This window comes from Ranitomeya variabilis, chromosome 5 (genome assembly GCF_051348905.1).
Source record: "Ranitomeya variabilis isolate aRanVar5 chromosome 5, aRanVar5.hap1, whole genome shotgun sequence".
NCBI lineage: Eukaryota > Metazoa > Chordata > Amphibia > Anura > Dendrobatidae > Ranitomeya > Ranitomeya variabilis.
In genome coordinates, this window is record NC_135236.1 from 189006032 (window position 1) to 189021570 (window position 15539).

Genomic DNA, 15539 nt, shown 5'->3' on the forward strand with positions numbered 1-15539 from the left:
CTCCCTAATCTCCTGTTGCCTCTCTGGCGTGGCACGTGGTACAGGCAGTATTTCGGAAAATACCACGTTGGAGGTCCTTGCTTTCAGCTTGCAGCCTAATTCCCTGAAATCATCTTTAAGGACCTTCCACCTACCTCTAACTTTGTCATTTGTGCCAATGTGCACCATGACCGCTGGGTCCTCACCAGCCCCTCCCAGTAATCTGTCCACCCGATCAGCGATGTGTCGGACTCGAGCGCCAGGTAGGCAGCACACCGTCCGACGATCCCTGTCTTTGTGACAGATTGCCCTATCTGTTCCCCTAATAATTGAGTCCCCCACTACCAGCACCTGTCTGGCCTGCCCTGCTCTCCTATTTCCCTCCTTACTGGAGCAGTCACTCCTCCGGCTTTCAGAGGACATGCCTGGCTGCAGCAGTGCTAACCCTGTACTGGCACCCCCCTCATCTGCCAACTTAGCAAACTTATTGGGGTGTGCCAGATCAGGACTAGCCTCCCTGGCACTCTTCCCTCTACCCCGCCTTCTATCTGTCACCCAGCTAACTGCCACACTGTCCTGCAGCTCCATCCTACCATCCCCCTCCTCATCTATCCCATTGAGCGTCTGCTCTGTGAGCAGAAGACTCCTCTCCATATTGTCTATGGATCTCAGTGTTGCCAGCTGCACATTTAGATCCAGTATCTGGGTTTCCAAATGCACAATGTGCTCACATCTCGCACAGCAGTATGCACCCTCGACCAGCTGGTCAAGGACTGCATACATGTGGCAAGATGTGCACTGGATGGCATTAACAATTGTGGAGCACATTTCCTAATGGGGATTGCACCACACAGAAACGTTAATTAAAAATAAACACAAAGTATTATTTAAAAAAAAAAAAAAAAAAAAAAAAAAAAAAAACAGAAGCATTTCCTCCCTTGGAAACTCCCTGATTCCAAAGTCACTGAATCACAAGTCACACACTTACCGCCGTTCACACTTACGCTCAGGTCACACTCAGTTCGCTCACACTCGCTGTGCTGAAGATTTATAGATTTTTTTTTTCTTTCTATCTCCCCTCAACAGCAATCCACCTTGCTGTTCAGATGCACTTCCAAAAAGGACTTGAGCCCCAAACAGCTGCCCCTTATATCCCCTTAATTATGAGCCCCCACCCTAAGTTAACTCCTTATGAATATAGCTACTCCCAATTCAGCAACTGACACAAATTCACACAGGTATTTGTTAAAGGCCTTCCAAATACCTCCTTACTGAATCACAAGTCACACACTTACCGCCGTTCACACTTACGCTCAGGTCACACTCAGCTCGCTCACACTCGCTGTGCTGAAGATTTATAGATTTTTTTTTTCTCTCTATCTCCCCTCAACAGCAATCCACCTTGCTGTTCAGATGCACTTCCAAAAAAAAGTGACTGAACCAGTACTAGAACATTGATTTCCAATCCAATACTGGATTATGGACCTGCAGCCATGGCAAACCCAACACGACCACATCATGCAGATTATGCAACACCAAAAAGCGAATATCCTCCTGATGCGCAGGAGCCATGCACATGGTCAACTGGGTCCAGTACTGAGGCTTATTCTTGGCCAAAGGCGTAGCATCAATTCCCCTCAAAGGAATGGGATGCTGCAAGGGCTCCAAGAAAAAAACACAGCGCCTGGCAAACTCTAAGTCCATCAAATTCAGGGCAGCGCCTGAATCCACAAATGCCATAACAGAATAGGATGACAAAGAGCAAATCAGAGTAACGGACAAAAGAAATTTAGGCTGTACAGTACCAATGGTGACAGACCTAGCGAACCGCTTAGTGTGTTTAGGACAATCAGAGATAGCATGAGTGGAGTCACCACAGTAAAAACATAGCCCATTCTGACATCAATGTCCTTGGCCATACAGATCGATCGGCGCTTACGTGAGCGCAAAACTGTGCACCATTTGGCGGTATCCTCTGAGCAGAGGCCTGAGCCTATGCAATGTGATAGGACTTTGACCAGAGCTGAATGGCATTTGTGGATTCAGGCGCTGCCCTGAATTTGATGGACTTAGAGTTTGCCAGGCGCTGTGGTTTTTTCTTGGAGCCCTTGCAGCATCCCATTCCTTTGAGGGGAATTGATGCTACGCCTTTGGCCAAGAATAAGCCTCAGTACTGGACCCAGTTGACCATGTGCATGGCTCCTGCGCATCAGGAGGATATTCGCTTTTTGGTGTTGCATAATCTGCATGATGTGGTCGTGTTGGGTTTGCCATGGCTGCAGGTCCATAATCCAGTATTGGATTGGAAATCAATGTTCTAGTACTGGTTCAGATCTCTCCTGGATCTTTCTGAGGACCTGTCTACTCCAGCAAAAGCTAAGTTCTGGCTTGTTCATTTGTTACTTATGGTTTTTCTTGCTAAGTTCTAGTCCAGCTTGCTATCATGAAACTGCCTGGCTAGCTGGAAGCTCTGGGGGTGCAGAGTGGCACCACCGCACCGTGAGTCGGTGCGGGGGTATTTTTTGCACACTCTGCGTGGTTTTTGTAGTTTGTTGTGTTGACCGCAAAGATCCCTTTTCTATCCTCAATCTGTTTAGTTAGACTGGCCTCTCTTTGCTAAAGCCTATTTCATCCTGTGTTTGTGATTTCCTCTTAACTCACAGTCAATACTTGTGGGGGGCTGCTTTTACCTTTGGGGAAATTTCTCTGAGGCAAGTGAGGCTTTGTTTCCTTTCTTTAGGGGTAGTTAGCTCTTAGGCTGTGAAGAGGCGTCTAGGCAGAGTCAGGCACGCTCCACGGCTATTTCTAGTTGTGTTGATAGGAGTAGGGTTTGCAGTCAGCAGAGTTCCCATTTCCCCAGAGCTCGTCCCGATTCCGTGTTTAACTATCAGGTCATTCCTGGTGCACCTAACCACCAGGTCCATAACACATAGAACCCTTTGCTCCCCTGTTGTGAACTCTATTTTTGGGCTCCCTCTAGTGGTCACAAGCGGTACTGTGTAGCGTTGTCTTTCTGCAGGTGGCCTCATCAGCTGGTTCGTTATCCTTGGTTGGTTTCCTATTTGACTCACCTGGATACTCAGTTCCTTGCCTGCTATCAATGTATTCAGTGCTCTTCAGATTCCTTGTGACTACCTTGCTCCCAGTCTCTCCAAGACAAGCTAAGTCCTTGTTTGTTTATTTTCTGATTATCAGCGTTCATCATGTTTTTTTGTCCAGCTTGCTAAAATGTGATTTCTTACTTGCTGGTTGCTCTAGGGGACTGACTTTCTCCCCCCACACCGTTAGTTGGTGTGGGGGTTCTTGAAATCTCAGTGTGGATATTTTGTAAGGGTTTTTTACTGACCGCATAGACCCCTTTGCTATTTTCTGCTATCTAGAATTAGTGGGCCTCTTTTGCTGAATCTGCTTTCACCCCTGTGTATGTGCCTTCCTCTTACCTCACCGTTATTATCTGTTGGGGGCTTCTATATCTTTGGGGATTATTTCTCTGGAGGCAAGAGAGGTCTTTCTTTCTCTCTAGGGGTAGTTAGTTCCTCAGGCTGGCTAGAGACGTCTAGGATTTTTAGGCACGTTCACCGGCTACTTCTAGTGTGTTTGGATAGGTTCAGATTTGCGGTCAGTCCAGTTTGCCACCTCCCTAGAGCTTGTCCTATGTTTTGTTACTTAGCTGGAGTAATTTGTGATCCTCAACCACTAAGGATTCATAACAGTATAGCAGGACAAAAAGTGTTTAATGCATCGCAGAAGTGGGATTAAAAGAAGACCTGAGTACTTTTTTTTTTTTTTTCCCCCTCCCGCTTTTCCTTGCTGCAGTCTGTCTAGCTTCTTTCATCCCCTTGAACTCTGAGTGGTTTTGAGCTCAGCTGCAGACATGGATGTTCAGAATCAGACTTCTAGTGTGGATCATCTTGCTGCACGGGTGCAAAGTATTCAGGATTTTGTTATTCATAGCCCTATGTCAGAACCAAAGACACCCATTCCTGAGTTGTTCTCTGGAGATAGATCTAGGTTTCAGAATTTTAAGAATAATTGTAAGTTATTTCTATCTCTGAGACCTCGTTCCTCTGGTGATTCCGCTCAGCAAGTAAAAATTGTTATCTCCTTGTTGCGTGGCGACCCTCAGGATTGGGCTTTCTCTCTGGCGCCAGGAGATCCTGCATTGCTTAATGTGGATGCGTTTTTTCTGGCTCTTGGACTACTTTAGGAGGAGCCTAATCTTGAGAGTCAAGCAGAAAAAGCGTTGCTGGCCCTCTCTCAAGGGCAGGATGAAGCAGAGGTGTATTGTCAAAAATGTCGGAAATGGTCAGTGCTTACTCAATGGAATGAGTGTGCCTTGGCTGCAAATTTCAGAGAAGGTCTTTCTGAAGCCATTAAGGATGTTATGGTGGGGTTCCCCACCCCTACAAGTCTGAGTGATTCTATGGCTTTAGCCATTCAGGTTGATCGGCGTTTGCGGGAGCGCAAATCTGCTCATCCTTTGGCGGTATTTTCTGAACAGAGACCTGAGTCTATGCAATGTGATCGAACTCTGACCAGAATTGAGCGACAAAGTCATAGACGTCAAAATGGGTTGTGCTTTTACTGTGGTGATTCTGCTCATGTTATCTCAGCATGCTCTAAACGCTTAAAAAAGGTCGCTAAACCTGTCACCATTGGTACTATACAGCCTAAATTTATTTTGTCTGTTACTTTGATTTGTTCTTTGTCGTCCTACTCGGTTATGGCCTTTGTGGATTCGGGTGCTGCCCTGAATCTGATGGATTTGTCATTTGCCAGGCGCTGTGGTTTTGTCCTGGAGCCTTTGGAGTTTCCTATTCCTCTGAGGGGAATTGATGCTACGCCATTGGCTGAGAATAAACCTCAGTATTGGACGCAAATGACCATGTGCATGACTCCCGTTCATCAGGAGGTGATTCGCTTTCTTGTTCTGCATAATCTACACGATGTTGTCGTTTTGGGTCTGCCATGGCTGCAGGCTCATAATCCAGTTTTAGATTGGAAAGCTATGTCTGTGTCTAGTTGGGGTTGTCAGGGAATTCATGGCGATACTCCATTGGTGTCTATTGCTTCTTCCACTCCTTCTGAGGTCCCTGAGTTTTTGTCTGACTAGCAGGATGTATTTGATGAGCCCAGGTCCAGTGCCCTGCCCCCTCATAGGGATTGTGACTGTGCTATAAATTTAATTCCTGGTAGTAAATTCCCTAAGGGACGACTTTTTAGTTTGTCTATGCCAGAGCATGCCGCGATGCGGAGTTATATAAAGGAGTCTTTGGAGAAGGGACATATTCGTCCATCCTCTTCCCCTCTTGGTGCAGGGTTCTTTTTTGTGGCCAAGAAGGACGGTTCTTTGAGACCGTGTATAGATTATCGCCTTCTGAATAAAATCACAGTCAAATTTCAATATCCTTTGCCACTATTGTCTGATTTGTTTGCTCGGATTAAGGGTGCCAGTTGGTTCACCAAGATAGATCTCCGTGGTGCGTATAATCTTGTGCGCATTAAGCAGGGAGCTGAATGGAAAACAGCATTTAATACGCCCGAAGGCCATTTTGAGTACTTGGTGATGCCTTTTGGACTCTCTAATGCTCCTTCTGTGTTTCAGTCCTTCATGCATGACATTTTCCGAGAATATCTGGATAAGTTTATGATTGTTTATCTGGATGACATTTTGGTCTTTTCTGATGATTTGGAGTCCCATGTGAAGCAGGTCAGGATGGTGTTTCAGGTCCTGCGTGCTAATGCTTTATTTGTGAAGGGCTCAAAATGCCTCTTCGGAGTACAGAAGGTCTCCTTTTTGGGTTTTATTTTTTCTCCTTCTTCTGTGGAGATGGACCCAGTCAAGGTCCAGGCTATTCATGACTGGACTCAGCCCACGTCTGTTAAGAGTCTTCAGAAGTTCTTGGGTTTTGCTAATTTTTACCGTCGTTTCATCGCTAATTTTTCTAGTGTGGTTAAACCTTTGACGGATTTGACCAAGAAGGGCTCTGATGTGACTAATTGGTCTCTTGCGGCCGTGGAGGCCTTTCGGGAGCTGAAGCACCGGTTTTCTTCAGCTCCAGTCTTATGTCAGCCAGATGTCTCTCTCCCCTTCCAGGTTGAGGTTGATGCTTCCGAGATTGGAGCAGGGGCTGTTTTGTCGCAGAGAAGCTCTGAGGGCTCTGTGATGAAGCCGTGTGCTTTCTTTTCAAGAAAGTTTTCACCTGCCGAGCGAAATTATGATGCTGGTAATCGGGAGTTGTTGGCTATGAAGTGGGCATTTGAGGAGTGGCGTCATTGGCTCGAAGGAGCTAAACATCGTGTGGTGGTCCTGACTGATCACAAAAATCTGATTTACCTCGAGTCTGCCAAGCGCCTGAATCCTAGACAGGCTCGTTGGTCGTTGTTTTTCTCCCGTTTCAACTTCGTGGTCTCATATCTGCCTGGTTCGAAGAACGTTAAAGCTGATGCACTTTCTAGGAGCTTTGTGCCTGACTCTCCGGGAGTTTCTGAGCTGGCTGGTATTCTCAGAGAGGGAGTGATTTTGTCTGCCATTTCTCCAGATTTGCGACGAGTGCTGCAGAAATTTCAGGCGGATAGACCTGACCGTTGTCCACCAGAGAGACTGTTTGTCCCGGATAGATGGACCAGCAGAGTTATTTCCGAGGTTCATTCTTCGGTGTTGGCGGGTCATCCTGGGATTTTTGGTACCAGGGATTTGGTGGCTAGGTCCTTCTGGTGGCCTTCCTTGTCGCGGGATGTGCGTTCCTTTGTGCAGTCTTGTGGGATTTGTGCTCAGACTAAGCCTTGCTGTTCTCGTGCCAGCGGTTTGCTTTTGCCTTTGCCTGTCCCGAAAAGGCCTTGGACACACATTTCCATGGATTTTATTTCGGATCTTCCAGTATCTCAGAAGATGTCTGTCATCTGGGTGGTGTGTGATCGTTTTTCCAAGATGGTCCATTTGGTGCCCTTGCCTAAGCTGCCTTCCTCCTCCGATTTGGTTCCTCTATTTTTTCAGAATGTGGTTCGCTTGCACGGCATTCCTGAAAATATTGTATCTGATAGAGGATCCCAGTTTGTGTCCAGGTTTTGGCGAACTTTTTGTGCTAAGATGGGCATTGATTTGTCTTTTTCGTCGGCCTTCCATCCTCAGACTAATGGCCAAACCGAGCGAACTAATCAGACGTTGGAGACTTATTTGAGATGTTTTGTTTCTGCTGATCAGGATGATTGGGTGACTTTTTTGCCATTGGCCGAGTTTGCCCTTAATAATCGGGCTAGTTCTGCTACCTTGGTTTCGCCTTTTTTCTGCAATTCTGGTTTCCATCCTCGTTTTTCCTCGGGTCAGGTTGAGTCTTCTGACTGTCCTGTGGTGGATTCTGTGGTGGATAGGTTGCAGCAGATTTGGAGCCATGTGGTGGACAATCTGAAATTGTCACAGGAGAGGGCTCAGCGCTTTGCCAACCGCCGCCGCGGTGTGGGTCCCCGACTTCGTGTTGGGGATTTGGTGTGGCTGTCTTCTCGGTATGTTCCTATGAAGGTCTCATCTCCTAAGTTTAAGCCTCGCTTCATCGGTCCTTATAAGATCTTGGAAATCCTTAACCCGGTGTCTTTTCGTTTGGATCTCCCGACATCATTTGCCATCCATAATGTGTTCCATAGGTCTTTGTTGCGGAGGTATGTGGTACCTGTGGTTCCTTCTGTTGAGCCTCCTGCTCCGGTACTGGTCGAGGGCGAATTGGAGAACGTGGTGGAGAAGATTTTGGATTCTCGTATCTCTAGACGGAGACTTCAGTATCTGGTTAAGTGGAAGGGCTATGGTCAGGAGGATAATTCCTGGGTTGTCGCCTCTGATGTTCATGCGGCCGATTTGGTTCGCGCCTTCCACGCGGCTCGTCCTGATCGCCCTGGGGGTCTTGATGAGGGTTCGGTTGTGGACTCTATTTTTGGGCTCCCTCTAGTGGTCACAAGCGGTACTGTGTAGTGTTGTCTTTCTGCAGGTGGCCTCATCAGCTGGTTCGTTATCCTTGGTTGGTTTCCTATTTGACTCACCTGGATACTCAGTTCCTTGCCTGCTATCAATGTATTCAGTGCTCTTCAGATTCCTTGTGACTACCTTGCTCCCAGTCTCTCCAAGACAAGCTAAGTCCTTGTTTGTTCATTTTCTGATTATCAGCGTTCATCATGTTTTTTTGTCCAGCTTGCTAAAATGTGATTTCTTACTTGCTGGTTGCTCTAGGGGACTGACTTTCTCCCCCCACACCGTTAGTTGGTGTGGGGGTTCTTGAAATCTCAGTGTGGATATTTTGTAAGGGTTTTTTACTGACCGCATAGACCCCTTTGCTATTTTCTGCTATCTAGAATTAGTGGGCCTCTTTTGCTGAATCTGCTTTCACCCCTGTGTATGTGCCTTCCTCTTACCTCACCGTTATTATCTGTTGGGGGCTTCTATATCTTTGGGGATTATTTCTCTGGAGGCAAGAGAGGTCTTTCTTTCTCTCTAGGGGTAGTTAGTTCCTCAGGCTGGCTAGAGACGTCTAGGATTTTTAGGCACGTTCACCGGCTACTTCTAGTGTGTTTGGATAGGTTCAGATTTGCGGTCAGTCCAGTTTGCCACCTCCCTAGAGCTTGTCCTATGTTTTGTTACTTAGCTGGAGTAATTTGTGATCCTCAACCACTAAGGATCATAACACTCCCCCTGGTGGCCAGAGTGTGAAGTGTAATGTGTGACTGTGATACCTGGTCAGGTGAACTCCTTTAGTGCCATCAGATGTACCATCACTCCCCTTAGTGGCGGGACGTCATTACTGCAACGACCAGGTCTCTGGGGTGCTGCAAAAACACATTCGCAAGATGACTTCACTGCATTCAAACAGACAACACTCGCTTTTAAATCTGCTCTCACCTCTGCTAAACAGGCCTACTTCACAACCCTCGTATTTTCCCTTTCCTACAACCCCCAAACAGTTATTCAAAACCTTTAACTCCCTCCAACCTCCCTCATCTCTGATGAGGACTTTGCCACACACTTTAAAAATAAGATTGACCAAACAAGGCAAGTCTTCATTGTTCAACCACCATAACCCCTTTGTATACAGACCAATGCCCAAACCCCATAACCTCCCTATCCAACATCACTGAAGGGGGGCTTAATTTTCTCCTCTCCAAATCGCACCTCACCACCTGTGCGCTCGGCCCCATCCCATCCCACCTCCTCCCCAACCTCACCACCACACTTATCCCATCTGTTGTGAATTCCGTTCTCGGGCTCCCTCCTGTGGTCATGAGTGGTACTGTGTGAGTTTGTTCTTGGGCTCCCTCTGGTGGCCTTTAGCGATATGGCTGGTCTTGGCTGGGCTCAGCTGTTTCATCTCCTGCTAGGCTGGGCCTATTTAACTCACCTGGACCTTTACTTGTCGCCTGCTGTCGGTGTATTCAGTCCTGATCCTGTGCTCTCCTGAATATTCCTTGTGACCAGTCTCCTGCTATGAGAAGCTAAGTTTGCTTGTTCAGTTTCTCATTATTTCCTTGAAAACGTTTCTCATTATATTATGAGTTCAGCCCAGCTTGCTTTTATGTGATTTTTTGCTTGCTGGTTAGTTCTGGGGTGCAGAGTGCGCCCCTCACATCGTGAGTCGGTGTGGGGGTTCTTGTATTCTCTGCGTGGTTTACTTTTGATAGTTTTTGTACTGACCGCACAGACACCTATCTATTTTCTGCCTATCTAGTATTAGCGGGCCTCATTTGCTAAATCTGTTTCATCTCTACGTTTGTGTTTTCCCCTTGACTCACCGTTATTATTTGTGGGGGGCTATCTAAAACTTTGGGGTACATTTCTCTGAGGCAAGTGAGGTCTTTGCTTTCTCTCTAGGGGTAGTCAGTTTCTCAGGCTGTGACGAGACGTCTAGGTTTTCAGGTAACGTTCCACAGCTGCCTTTAGTGTGTTTGGATAGGATCAGGATTGCGGTCAGTATAGCTTCCACATCCCCAGAACTTGTCCTATATACTCAGGGTATATTTGTTAGGTCAGTTTGAGATCCTACCACCAGGATCATAACAGTACAGCAGGCCCGAAAGTGTTAATGCAGCAAAAGAGGGAGAAGAGAAATCTTAAGGTCATTTTTTTTTTCCCCTCTGCACTGTGTTTAGTCTCTCTCCTTCCCTTAATCTCTGGGTGGCTTTGAACTCAGCTGCAGATATGGACATTCAGAGTCTGTCTTCTAGTGTGGATCATCTCACTGCAAGGGTACAGGGCATTCAGGATTATGTAGTCCGCAGTCCTATGTCAGAGCCTAAAATACCTATTCCTGAGTTGTTTTCCGGAGATAGATCTAGGTTTTTGAACTTTAAGAATAATTGTAAGTTATTTCTTTCTCTGAGACCTCGCTCCTCTGGTGATTCTGTTCAGCAAGTTAAAATTATTATCTCTTTGTTACGCGGTGACCCTCAAGATTGGGCATTCACTCTGGCGCCGGGAGATCCTGCTTTGCTGAATGTGGATGCGTTTTTTCTGGCGCTTGGAGTCCTCTATGAGGAACCAAATCTGGTAGACCAAGCAGAGAAAGCTTTGCTGGCTCTCTCTCAGGGTCAAGATGAAGCAGAGGTTTACTGTCAGAAGTTTAGGAAATAGTCTGTGCTCACTCAATGGAATGAGTGCGCCCTGGCGGCGATTTTCAGAAAGGGTCTCTCTGAAGCCCTTAAAGATGTTATGGTGGGGTTCCCCACGCCGGCGGGTCTGAATGAGTCAATGTCTTTGGCCATTCAGATTGATCGGCGTTTGCGGGAGCGCAAACCTGTGCACCCTCTGGCGGTATTTTCTGAGCAGAAACCTGAGCCTATGCAATGTGACAGGATTCTGACCAGAGTTGAACGGCAAAACCACAGACGTCAGAATGGGTTGTGCTTTTACTGTGGTGACTCTGCTCATGTTATCTCAGCATGCTCTAAGCGCACAAAAAGGGTTGCCAAGTTTGTCACCATTGGTACTGTACAACCTAAATTCATTTTGTCTGTTACTTTGATTTGCTCTCTGTCATCCTACCCAGTTATGGCTTTTGTGGTTTCAGGTGCTGCCCTGAATTTGATGGATTTGTCATTTGCCAGGCGCTGTGGTTTTATCTTGGAGCCTTTACAATTCCCTATTCCGCTAAGGGGAATTGATGCTACACCATTGGCCAAGAATAAACCTCAGTACTGGACTCAATTGACCATGTGCATGGCTCCTGTACATCAGGAGGTAATTCGCTTTCTGGTGCTACATAATTTGCATGATGTTGTCGTGTTGGGTCTGCCATGGCTGCAGGCTCATAATCCAGTCCTGGATTGGAAAGAAATGTCTGTGTCAAGTTGGGGTTGCCAGGGGATTCATGGTGATGCTCCTTTGGTGTCAATTGCTTCTTCTACTCCTTCTGAAGTCCCTGAATTTTTGTCGGACTACCAGGATGTATTTGATGAGCCCAAGTCCAGTGCCCTACCTCCTCATAGGGATTGTGATTGTGCCATAAATCTGATTCCTGGTAGTAAGTTCCCTAAGGAACGACTTTTTAATTTGTCTGTACCAGAACATACCGCTATGCGGAGTTATATAAAGGAGTCCTTGGAGAAGGGACATATTCGCCTGTCCTCGTCCCCTTTGGGTGCTGGGTTCTTTTTTGTGGCCAAGAAGGATGGTTCTCTGAGACCCTGTATAGATTATCGCCTTCTAAATAACATCACAGTCAAATTTCAGTATCCCTTGCCACTGTTGTCCGATCTGTTTGCCCGGATTAGGGGGGCCAGTTGGTTCACCAAGATAGATCTTCGTGGAGCGTATAATCTTGTGCGCATAAAGCAGGGCGATGAATGGAAAACAGCATTTAATACGCCCGAAGGCCATTTTGAGAACTTCGTGATGCCTTTTGGGCTTTCTAATGCCCCCTCTGTGTTTCAGTCCTTCATGCACGACATCTTCTGAGAGTACCTGGATAGATTTATGATTATGTACCTGGATGATATTTTGGTCTTTTCTGATGATTGGGAGTCTCATGTGAAGCAGGTCAGGATGGTATTTCAGGTCCTGCGTGCCAATGCCTTGTTTGTGAAGGGCTCTAAATGTCTCTTCGGAGTCCAGAAGGTTTCCTTTTTGGGCTTTATTTTTTCTCCTTCTACTATCGAGATGGATCCAGTCAAGGTCCAGGCTATTCATGACTGGACTCAACCTACATCTGTGAAGAGTCTTCAGAAGTTCTTGGGTTTTGCTAATTTTTACCGTCGCTTCATCACTAATTTTTCTAGTGTGGTGAAGCCTTTGACGGATTTGACCAAGAAGGGTTCTGATGTTACGAATTGGTCTCCTGCGGCTGTGGAGGCCTTTCAGGAGTTGAAACGTCGGTTTTCTTCGGCTCCTGTCTTGCGCCAGCCCGATGTCTCTCTTCCCTTTCAGGTCGAGGTTGATGCTTCTGAGATTGGAGCAGGGGCTGTTTTGTCGCAGAGAAGCTCTGATGGCTCTGGGATGAGACCATGTGCTTTCTTTTCAAGAAAGTTTTCGCCTGCCGAGCGGAATTATGATGTTGGTAATCGAGAGTTGTTGGCAATGAAGTGGGCATTTGAGGAGTGGCGACATTGGCTTGAGGGAGCCAAGCATCGTGTGGTGGTCCTGACGGAACACAAGAATTTGACTTATCTCGAGTCTGCCAAACGGTTGAATCCGAGACAGGCTCGATGGTCGCTGTTTTTCTCTCGTTTCAATTTCGTGGTTTCATATCTTCCGGGTTCGAAAAACGTGAAGGCTGATGCCCTTTCTAGGAGTTTTGTACCTGACTCCCCGGAAGTTTCTGAACCGACTGGTGTTCTCAAAGAGGGGGTGATTTTGTCTGCCATCTCTCCTGATCTGCGACGGGTGTTGCAGGAGTTTCAGGCCAATAGACCTGACCGTTGTCCACCGGAGAGACTGACTGTCCCAGACAGATGGACCAGTAGAGTTATTTCCGAGGTTCATTCTTCGGTGTTGGCAGGTCATCCTGGGATTTTTGGTACCAGGGACTTGGTGGCGAGATCCTTTTGGTGGCCTTCCTTGTCGCGGGATGTGCGTTCCTTTGTGCAGTCCTGTGGGATTTGTGCTCGGGCCAAGCCTTCGTGTTCTCGTGCCAGTGGATTGCTTTTGCCTTTGCCTGTCCCGAAGAGGCCTTGGACGCATATTTCCATGGATTTTATTTCGGATCTTCCTGTCTCTCAGAAGATGTCTGTCATCTGGGTGGTTTGTGATCGTTTTTCCAAAATGGTCCATTTGGTACCCTTGTCTAAGTTGCCTTCCTCCTCCTATTTGGTGCCACTGTTTTTTCAGAATGTGGTTCGTTTACATGGTATTCCGGAGAACATTGTGTCCGACAGAGGATCCCAGTTTGTGTCCAGATTTTGGCGATCCTTTTGTGCTAAGATGGGCATTGAATTGTCTTTTTCGTCAGCCTTCCATCCTCAGACGAATGGTCAAACCGAACGAACTAATCAGACCTTGGAAACTTATTTGAGATGTTTTGTTTCTGCTGACCAGGATGATTGGGTGACCTTTTTGCCATTGGCTGAGTTCGCCCTCAATAATCGGGCTAGTTCTGCTACTTTGGTTTCACCTTTCTTTTGCAATTCTGGTTTTCATCTTCATTTCTCCTCGGGTCAGGTTGAGTCTTCTGACTGTCCTGGGGTGGATTCTGTGGTGGATAGGTTGCAGCAGATTTGGAACCATGTGGTGGACAATTTGACTTTGTCCCAAGAGAAGGCTCAGCGCTTTGCTAACCGCCGTCGCTGTGTGGGTCCCCGACTTCGTGTGGGGGATTTGGTATGGTTGTCTTCTCGTTATGTCCCGATGAAGGTTTCCTCTCCGAAGTTCAAGCCTCGTTTCATCGGTCCTTATGAGATTTTGGAAATCCTCAACCCTGTGTCTTTTCGTTTGGACCTCCCAACATCGTTTGCCATTCATAATGTGTTCCATAGGTCATTGTTGCGGAGATATGTGGTGCCTGTGGTCCCTTCTGTTGATCCTCCTGCTCCGGTCTTGGTCGAGGGGGAGTTGAAATATGTGGTGGAGAAGATCTTGGATTCTCGTATTTCGAGACGGAGGCTTCAGTACTTAGTGAAATGGAAGGGTTATGGTCAGGAGGATAATTCCTGGGTTGTCGCCTCCGATGTCCATGCGGCCGATTTGGTTCGTGCCTTTCATTTGGCTCGTCCTGATCGGCCTGGGAGCTCTAGTGAGGGTTCGGTGACCCCTCCCCAAGGGGGGGGGGTACTGTTGTGAATTCCGTTCTCGGGCTCCCTCCTGTGGTCATGAGTGGTACTGTGTGAGTTTGTTCTTGGGCTCCCTCTGGTGGCCTTTAGCGATATGGCTGGTCTTGGCTGGGCTCAGCTGTTTCATCTCCTGCTAGGCTGGGCCTATTTAACTCACCTGGACCTTTACTTGTCGCCTGCTGTCGGTGTATTCAGTCCTGATCCTGTGCTCTCCTGAATATTCCTTGTGACCAGTCTCCTGCTATGAGAAGCTAAGTTTGCTTGTTCAGTTTCTCATTATTTCCTTGAAAACGTTTCTCATTATATTATGAGTTCAGCCCAGCTTGCTTTTATGTGATTTTTTGCTTGCTGGTTAGTTCTGGGGTGCAGAGTGCGCCCCTCACATCGTGAGTCGGTGTGGGGGTTCTTGTATTCTCTGCGTGGTTTACTTTTGATAGTTTTTGTACTGACCGCACAGACACCTATCTATTTTCTGCCTATCTAGTATTAGCGGGCCTCATTTGCTAAATCTGTTTCATCTCTACGTTTGTGTTTTCCCCTTGACTCACCGTTATTATTTGTGGGGGGCTATCTAAAACTTTGGGGTACATTTCTCTGAGGCAAGTGAGGTCTTTGCTTTCTCTCTAGGGGTAGTCAGTTTCTCAGGCTGTGACGAGACGTCTAGGTTTTCAGGTAACGTTCCACAGCTGCCTTTAGTGTGTTTGGATAGGATCAGGATTGCGGTCAGTATAGCTTCCACATCCCCAGAACATGTCCTATATACTCAGGGTATATTTGTTAGGTCAGTTTGAGATCCTACCACCAGGATCATAACACCCATCCCTAACCCACCTCTTCAACCTATCTCTAACTTCTGGCACCTTCCCCTCTGCTTTCAAACATGCCACAATCACGCCTATCCTTAAAAAGCCAACCCTCGATCCAACTGCTATGTCCAGCTATCACCCAATTTGCTTCCCATTTGCTTCCAAACTCCTGGAGCAGCACGTCCACGCTGAACTTTCCTCCAACCTCTCATCTAACTTGCTCTTCAACAATCTACAATCTGGTTTCCGCCCCATCGCTCAACTGAGACAGCTCTGACCAAAATCACTAACGACCTACTTACAGCCAAAGCCAACGGACAATACTCTGTACTCCTCCTTCTAGACCTGTCCTCTGCTTTCGACACAGTTGACCACTGCCTCCTACTACAGATCCTCTCCTCCTTTGGCATCAAAGACCTCACCCTATCCTGGATCTCCTCATACCTTTCCAACCACACATTCAGCGTCTCCCACTCCCACACTACCTCCTCATCCCACCCTCTCTCTGTTGGAGTC